General features: G+C 32.6%; 1 non-coding gene across 1 annotated transcript; it reads left to right on the plus strand.

Annotated features, from left to right (window-relative positions):
• Positions 1-7,789: 7,789 nt before the first annotated feature.
• Positions 7,790-7,871, plus strand: TRNAS-AGA. The gene has a single exon. It is a non-coding gene; the product is annotated as a tRNA-Ser (tRNA).
• The last annotated feature ends 818 nt before the right edge of the window (positions 7,872-8,689 follow it).

The raw sequence follows: 8,689 nt of genomic DNA on the forward strand, positions 1-8,689 counted from the left end.
GGGAAACAATATCATGAGTAATAACATCCCGGCAAGGGAGATAATATCAAAAGCAATAACTTCCCGGCAAGGGAGCCAATGTCAAAAACCTCTTCTCTTTTCCACAAATTACTTCACAACTCAATTCTCAACTTGAGCCATTGCTCTAAAATGTTCAATTACAAAGAATACTTCCATAAGCCTTGTTCAACATTAGAAATCATCATATAAAGCATGAACAATACGAAATGGAGTCACATCAATCATAGTATAAGACTTACGGGCATGCTTGACACCGATGTATAGATACTCGTCACCACACCTATACGTCGTACTCAACAATTAACACATAACAAATAAGACACAACTCATAATCCCTCAAGCAAAGGTTTGACCAAAACTTACCTCAATGCCACGAACACAATTCAAGCCTCAACTACCTCTTTACCTCTTGATTCCACCACCAATTCGCTTATATCTAGCCACAATTTACTTAATGATATCAATAAATACTAAATGAGTCAATTCTAATGCATGAAAATAGGTTTTCTAATGATTTCCCCAAAAAGTCAAAAATCGACCCTGGGCACACATGGTCAAAACCCGAGGTTCGAACCAAAACTCAACTACCCATTCACCCAATATATAATTTGTTTCAAAATCGGACCTCAAATCAAGGTCCAAATCCCCAAAAATTAAAAATCCTAAGTTCTACACAAAAATACCAATTCCCCCATAAAAACCCTTGATTTTGAGTTGAAATCATGTAAAAAGATGTTATAGATTGGAGAAAATGAGTTAGAAACGACTTACAATTGATTTGGAGAAGAACTTTTCTTTAGAAAATCGCCCAAGAAAGCTTATGGTTTGAGAGAGTTTGAAAAATGAAGGAAAATCCGTCTAAGTCCCAATTAACTGGTCGCAGATGTCGCAATTGCGACCTATGCGAAGAATTTGTCGCATTTGCGACCATGGGAAAATCCTGTCACCATCGCAATTGCGAAAGAAACATCGAATTTGCAATTGGGAGGGCTTCGCAATTCCCACCCAGTGTTCGCATTTGCGAAAAGGGCCTGCCCAGGCTTGGTTCGCATTTGCGACACTGGGGTCGCATTTACCAAGCCTGTCCACTTCGCAATTGCAAGCCTGATCTCGCAATTGCGAGATCAGAGGCCTGGGAAAAAATACCAGATACCAGCAATTGCTCCTAAGTCCAATTTCACTCTGTGGCCTATCCAAAACTCACCCGAGCCCTCGGGGCTCCAAACCAAACATGCACGCAAGTCCAAAAACAACATACGGACTTGCTCGTGCGATCAAATCATCAAAATAACATCAACAACTATGAATTAAACCTCAAATTCATGAAATCACTCAAGAACATCAAAATTACTATTTTCTCAAATAAGGGTCCGATTTATACTAAACGAACTCCGATTCTTACCAAACTTCACAGATTTAACTTAATTATTATATAAGACCTGTACCGGGCTTCAGAACCAAAATACGGGCCCAATACCATCAATTTCGGACATCTTTTCTTTTCCAAAAACTCTTATAATTTCAGTTAAACAATTTCTTTCAAAAATTTATTTCTCGGGCTTGGGACCTGAATTCGATTCCGGGCATACGCCCCAAGTCCCATATTTTACTACAAACCCTACGAGACCATCGGATCACGGGTCCGGGTCCGTTTACCAAGAATGTTGACCAAAGTCAACTTTTAATCAATTTTAAAGACCAATTTCCTTATTTTACTTAGATTTCACCTAAAAAGGTTTCCCAAAACGCGTCCGGATTGCGCACGCAAATCGAGGTGAGACAAAAAGAGGTTTTTAAGGCTCCGGAACACAGAATTTACTTTCAAAACGTGTGATGCCCCTTTTGGGTCATCACATTTAATCTTTTGTGTACAAGCTAAACTCTATACACTAAATCATCTACTATATAAGTAAAGGACACAAATGAATATATGATCTATTTAAAACCTTATTAAAATTGAATAAATAATTATTCCATAATAAATACTATATCCAAACCAAAATTCATGGTTAATAATGTATATCCCAACAATCTCCAACTTAGACTTTTAACCATGACAATTATTAGAATGTATTATATCTAAATGCATGGTTAATAGTATATGCCCTAAAAATCTCCCACTTAGACTCATAACCATGCATCTATAACTTTGACATCTATCCTTTTGCACGACTATTAAAAGTCTCAGCCAATAAGCTTTTGCTAAAAAGGAACTTGCCAAGTTATTTTCCTTGGTGCTTCTCCTTTTCAAGTCTCAAAACCCTTGAATTACTTAAATCATTAAGACTTACGGTGCATCAAATAAATATATTAATATTTTAACTATACAAATCAGACGGAATTCATTCTAGCTTATCACTAGCTTTATTTCCTTTTGAAGGGAAATATCCCTTAGTCAAATTTCCTTCCAAACGGGATCCACAAGTTGGTAGTGCCTCTGCTTCAATAAACCTTAAGGGCCATCCTTGACCAACTTGAAATCCTATCCAGATGAATATGACTTAGATAAAAGTGCACAGATAACTTTTACTCAATTTCGAAGAATATATTCTCTTATGAGGTAGACTAATATTGTTCTGTTCAGGAGAGACATGATATACAATAACAAGGTCATGCATTCATGTACCACAAGAGATAAAATATTTATCAAGCAAAAAATAAAACATATATCCATCTCTTGCTTTGCTCAGAAACTGGAATTAGATTCCGTCTAACAAAAGGAACATATATTGCATCCTTTAAATTAATGTCTTATCACTATCAAAAAAAATTTAACAAGTAATACGACAAATTGCATAAAGTCATTATGGAGCTGAGATAAAACTTTAAATAGATCATAATAAGTCAAAACACTGAATAATAAAATCCAGAATGCATTCAATATATATACATACATGCATCTCGAATAATAAATTTCGATGGGAAAAGAATCATTCATGCAAAGTATATTATATAATACAAAAATTATACAACCCAGAAAGAAAACAGAACCAGCTCAGATGGAGAGCATATTGTTATGTTCAGACAATTGTATATAACCATTTAATACTAAAATTTCAAACACACTACACATATATGTATTTATGAATCTTGAATAGAAAATTTCGATGGGAAAAGAAATACTCATGCAACATACATATGTAATGCCATATTATTCACTCAAATAAATTAAAATAGACCCAACTCAGTTGGAGAGTATACTGTTAATTTAAGTCAAGTGAACATCATAATTAATAGCTCTAGTTCCATTGATCCAACATGTATACTCAGATGGAGAGTAAGTACATGATATCAATAACTAGTATTTCACTTAGTGAGTTTACAATGAATTTATCCGATATGGAAGAAGACCTAAAGTCGACACATAAATTTACACTCACTTAAAATTAATGTGGAAAAGCATAAAAATATATTTCTATCACCACTTAATCATGGTTGCATTATAATTACAAAATTGATTCAACGTGTAAATTCAGATGGAGAGTCAATAAATGTTATCAACTACTAGTAATTATACTCAGTAAGTTCATAATAAATTTATCCGATATGGAGGAAGACCTAAAGTCGATACATAAATTTACAATCACTTGAAATTAATGGTGGAAGACCATAAAAATATATTTCTATCACCACTTAATCATGGTTGCATTATAATTACAAAATTAATTCAACGTGTAAACTCAGATGGAGAGTCAATACATGTTATCAACTACTAGTAATTATACTCAGTAAGTTCATAATAAATTCATCTGATATGGAGGAAGACCTAAAGTTGACACATAAATTTACACTCGCTTGAAATAATTGTGGAAGACCATAAAAATATATTTCTATCCCACTTAATCATGGTTGCATTATAATTACAAAATTGATTCAACGTGTATACTCAGATGGAGAGTCAATACATGTTATCAGCTACTAGTAATTATACTCAGTAAGTTCATAATAAATTTATCCGATATGGAGGAAGACCTAAAGTCGACACATAAATTTATTATCTTACTATAAATAAATAGTGGAGACCATAGGGGTTAATTCTTATCACCACTTGATCACAACCACGAAATTTTCTCTGAGGATTAAGTTCCAAAATTTCATAAAATGCTCAAAAACCCATCTAGACAGTCATGAAACACTAAATTAATGTTATTCACTGCATACAATAAGTATTATTTACTGGGGTTTTCCGATAGACTTACCAAGTTTCAGGCCAATTGGTGATCATAAAAGTCATGATCTTCAAAACAACAACCAAATTTGAAAAGCTACCATTTAAGTATTTTTAGGAATTTAAAACATGGCATACATTCCAACCATATATCGGTTCGTGTAAAATAAACATGCGTCATCATATTTCAGATTTAACAAAATAAGAATGACATAAAAGAAATAATTTTTCATATCTAAATCACACTTTAATCCCGCAAACTGCCAAAAAATCCCATCTAAATGACCCTGAACTACCGAAATACGACATAATTCACTGCATAGCAGTAAGTATTTCTTATCAGGTCGTTTCCGATGAATCCACCAAATTTCAAGTCAATTGGAGATGATGATCACCAAAACTAGACCAAATTCGAATAAGTCTTTTTAGGCGAATTTAAGATTCAACCAATGTGATTTACATTCTTTCTATATTTCATATTAAGTTAAATTATCATGTGTAATCATGTTCCAGATTTAACACAAATAAAATTGATATATAAAGAATGATTTTTCATATTTAAAGCTTATTTAATCCAATAAACTGATTAAAACCCCATCTAAAGACCTCGAAACACCAGAAAATAACGTGATTCACTGCATAGCAGTGAGTGTTTCACACCAAGTCGTTTTCGATGGACCGACCAAATTTAAGGTCAATTGGAGTTCGTCAAAATCATGACCTCCAAATCTATGACCAAATTAGGCGGATAATCGTTTTAGGTATTTTCATGAATTAAAAGAAATATGATCATACTTTCTTTCTCCTTATAATTATTCCATGAGCACAAGACATGCATTATGTCTTTCCTTTGGTGTAAACTATATAAAATCGCCTCTTACATCAAATTGTCTTCCCTTTTTATATACATGAGAATCCAAGATATTACTTTTCATTCTTTTGGATGAACTCCTTAATATCTCTTCTCATGAATAAATGTAACGTCACTAGTATCAAGAGATAAACCTCTATTGGGTAGATGAAAACTCTATTACTAGAGTAAACTTATCAAGGACAATTGATTTTCACATGGTACATTGAGTACATTTATTCATGACTCAAATAAATAGACCACTTTTGTGGATCCTATTTATTAATTATAATTCTCAACCCATATGTTGGTATAATCATCCATATATAAATCGATTAAAAAATTTCAATGATTTCAAATAAATAAATCACTTTAGTAGTACCTATTTATTAATCGTAAATTTTTAATCCTTGCATGATATTATATCGCATGTGTAGAGCTTTAAGAATTTCAATGATTCCAAATAAATAGATCGGTTTAGTAACAACTATTTATAATCGTTAATCATAAATTCTTAAATTAAAACCTTTACACTAATAAAAGGAAAAGGACCATATAATTGTATTCTTTTAAGGATACAATCCAGCACTCGATCTAACCATTCAGTGGAACAAAGATCAAGATCCTATGCTCAATCAAAATAGAAACATATGGACTCTAACTTCCTTCGTTTTGGGCCATGGCGTAACGCCCAACTAAGGTAGAAATCATTAGGTTTCAATTTTACAGAAGCTTTGATTGCACAGTGATAATTAAAAACTTTGATTACAAGCCCACTTGTACACTTATTGTGAATTCAAAATCACGAGATGTAATTCGAGAATCGAGATTACCGAATCAATGAAAAGTGCAATAATCAACCAATTATTATTATCACACAGTGTTATCAATCATGGACCTTGAAACCTAAAATAATTTCTTGCCCATCCGCCACCTCAACGAAAAATCCGGCGAAGACCTATCCCTTTACTCTTTTTGTTGAGTTATGATTCATACTTCCCAATCACAACATAACACTTAAAAGAATATAGAATCTTCTTCACTCAACAAAAAATAGCAGCCGCCATTAAAGGTTTCAAAAATAGCTTTTCAATTAATTGGACGAATCTTAAACTCAAAAACACAGAAAAAGAAAGCATCATTGGCGTTTTAAAACCAGTGGGTTAAAAGTTAAAACCACGTCCGCTGCCACAGCAATCTCATCCCGGTTTTCTCAAATTTAATCTAGATCTTCACTGATGACATACATATATTTCATATATATCATCTATTTAGATGCAAGTAGGCTCTGATATCAATTGATGGATAACAGATCTGAACAACGGAAGTAAATAGCCAGGATCACTTGCATGTAATATAGACAACACATAATTACAGATTTTAATCAAACATAAAATCGATACTTATTTCTTGAAGCGTGACTGCAATCGCCAAAATACCTTCAAGCATGAGCAAAAACCGTCCACGACATCATCCTCCAGTTCCACGGTCTTCTGCTGTGTGACCCGAATAACGGCCGGAATCTAGGACCGTGTAGTAAAAAAAAACTCCTAAACTCCTCTCTCCATATGGAATAAGACATCTTTATATAGCCACAGGTTTTAGGGTTTAAAACATTTTCCTAAACCTGTTGGGTCTTCCTTTTCCACCAAGAAATATAATTCCATTAATTCCTAATTATTCGGTCGCAGCAGGGACCACAATATTTAATTAACAAGGTTTCCTATTATGGACTTAATTCGAAATATCCGAATTAATACTACCATAATAAATTACGAACTATTCCACTAAAAATTCGTAACTGTACTCCTCAATTCAATTTCGAAATTCTTCCATTAAACCTTATTTAACTCCCCATGTTAAGATTCAGATATTAATCGAATAAATTAAATTACTGACAATTTAATTCATTGATTATTTCCTTTAGACTTTCGCTTAACTTATTTCATGTGACAGATACAAAATCCACCTGCAGGGTTTACACATGAAAACTAATAAGCTTTCATATAGATGTATCATCAATCTCTAGACCGAGACATGGATTCATCAACTAACTATTACTTTGCCAATGTATATTATTATTATCCAATTTACCAGGTATATTGACCCACGAAAGGATCTTGCCTTTTAATAAATCAAAACAATAATAAATATAGAAATTAATAATAATTATATCAAGATTAAAAGTGTAGGTACATTTAACGGCTAGAGAATTTATTTTATTAAGTCAGTATAAAATACTTATCTCTACTTGGTCCGTTAAATACATACAAAATGTACTAGCACAAGAAGTCGGAATTAAACCATTCCCATAATCAAGATAAATTATATTTAATCTTGTGCTACGATCATTCATGACGGTTTGTCCAATTCCATTATTAGATTGTGAACATGATCTTTATACGTATAAGAACCGATGATTTAATCTTCTGTGTACAAGCTAAACTCTATACACTAAATCATCTACTATATAAGTAAAAGACACAAATGAATATATGATCTATTTAAAACCTTATTAAAATTAAATAAACAATTGTTCCATAATAAATACTATATCCAAACCAAAATTCATGATTAATAGTATATATCTCAACAATATCAACAATTAGAAGACTAAACCAGTCTTTTCATTTCACTTTACTGTACTACTTTTTAGCTCAGTATTTCTCATAGTAATCCCAAATTGGAGTTCCCGTGTAAATATTATAACGTTTATGAATATTCTTTAGAACCTCAATGAATAACACCTGGTGGACGTGCCGGAGTGGTTATCGGGCATGACTAGAAATCATGTGGGCTTTGCCCGCGCAGGTTCGAATCCTGCCGTCCACGCCTTCTTTTTCATGCAACTTACATCATGCCATTTTTTAGGGAAATCTACACAAAATGTCATTTGGGCCAAATTAATAGCCCACTCAAAACTTTTTGGGATTTTTACATACCTATACACTATTGGAACTTTATTACCCACCTTGCTCAAGTTTCAATTTAATTACCTTCTATATACAAATTTACCAATTATATACACTCTAGGAATTAAATGAGTATCCATTTATATTAGGAATCAATTATTTTCTATCCTTTTTCTCTCTCCTGCATGCGCTCTCTCTCTCTCTCTCTCTCTCTCTCTCTCTCTCTCTCTCTCTACGTCTCTCAATCCCTAATTTCAGTAATTTAGAGCAAAGAAAAAGAGAGCAACAATTCCACCATTGACAGCCATTAAAAAGCTTTGAATTCGAATTTGGGTTTTCAAAAAATATTATTTGTTTGAATTAGGTATTGTTGCAAACAATTGGGAATTCTCTCTACGTCTCTCTCTCTCTCAATCCCTAATTCCAGTAATGTAAAGCAAAGGAAAAGAGAGCAGCAATTCCACCATTGACAGCCATTAAAAAGCTTTGAAGCTTTGAATTCGAATTTGGGTTTTCAAAAAATATTTTGTTTGGATTGGGTGTTGTTGCAAACAATTAGGAATATTGTTTGGAGTTTATATTTATATTTTGAGGGTGTTTCGTGAAGATTAGACTTGATTTTGACTGAATTTCAAATTGAAACTTGAAGAAGAAGAAGAAGAAGAAGACATGTCATATATATATATATATATATATATATATATATATATATATATATATATATATATATATATATAT

The sequence above is a fragment of the Nicotiana attenuata genome, unplaced genomic scaffold (genome assembly GCF_001879085.1).
Source record: "Nicotiana attenuata strain UT unplaced genomic scaffold, NIATTr2, whole genome shotgun sequence".
Lineage (NCBI taxonomy): Eukaryota > Viridiplantae > Streptophyta > Magnoliopsida > Solanales > Solanaceae > Nicotiana > Nicotiana attenuata.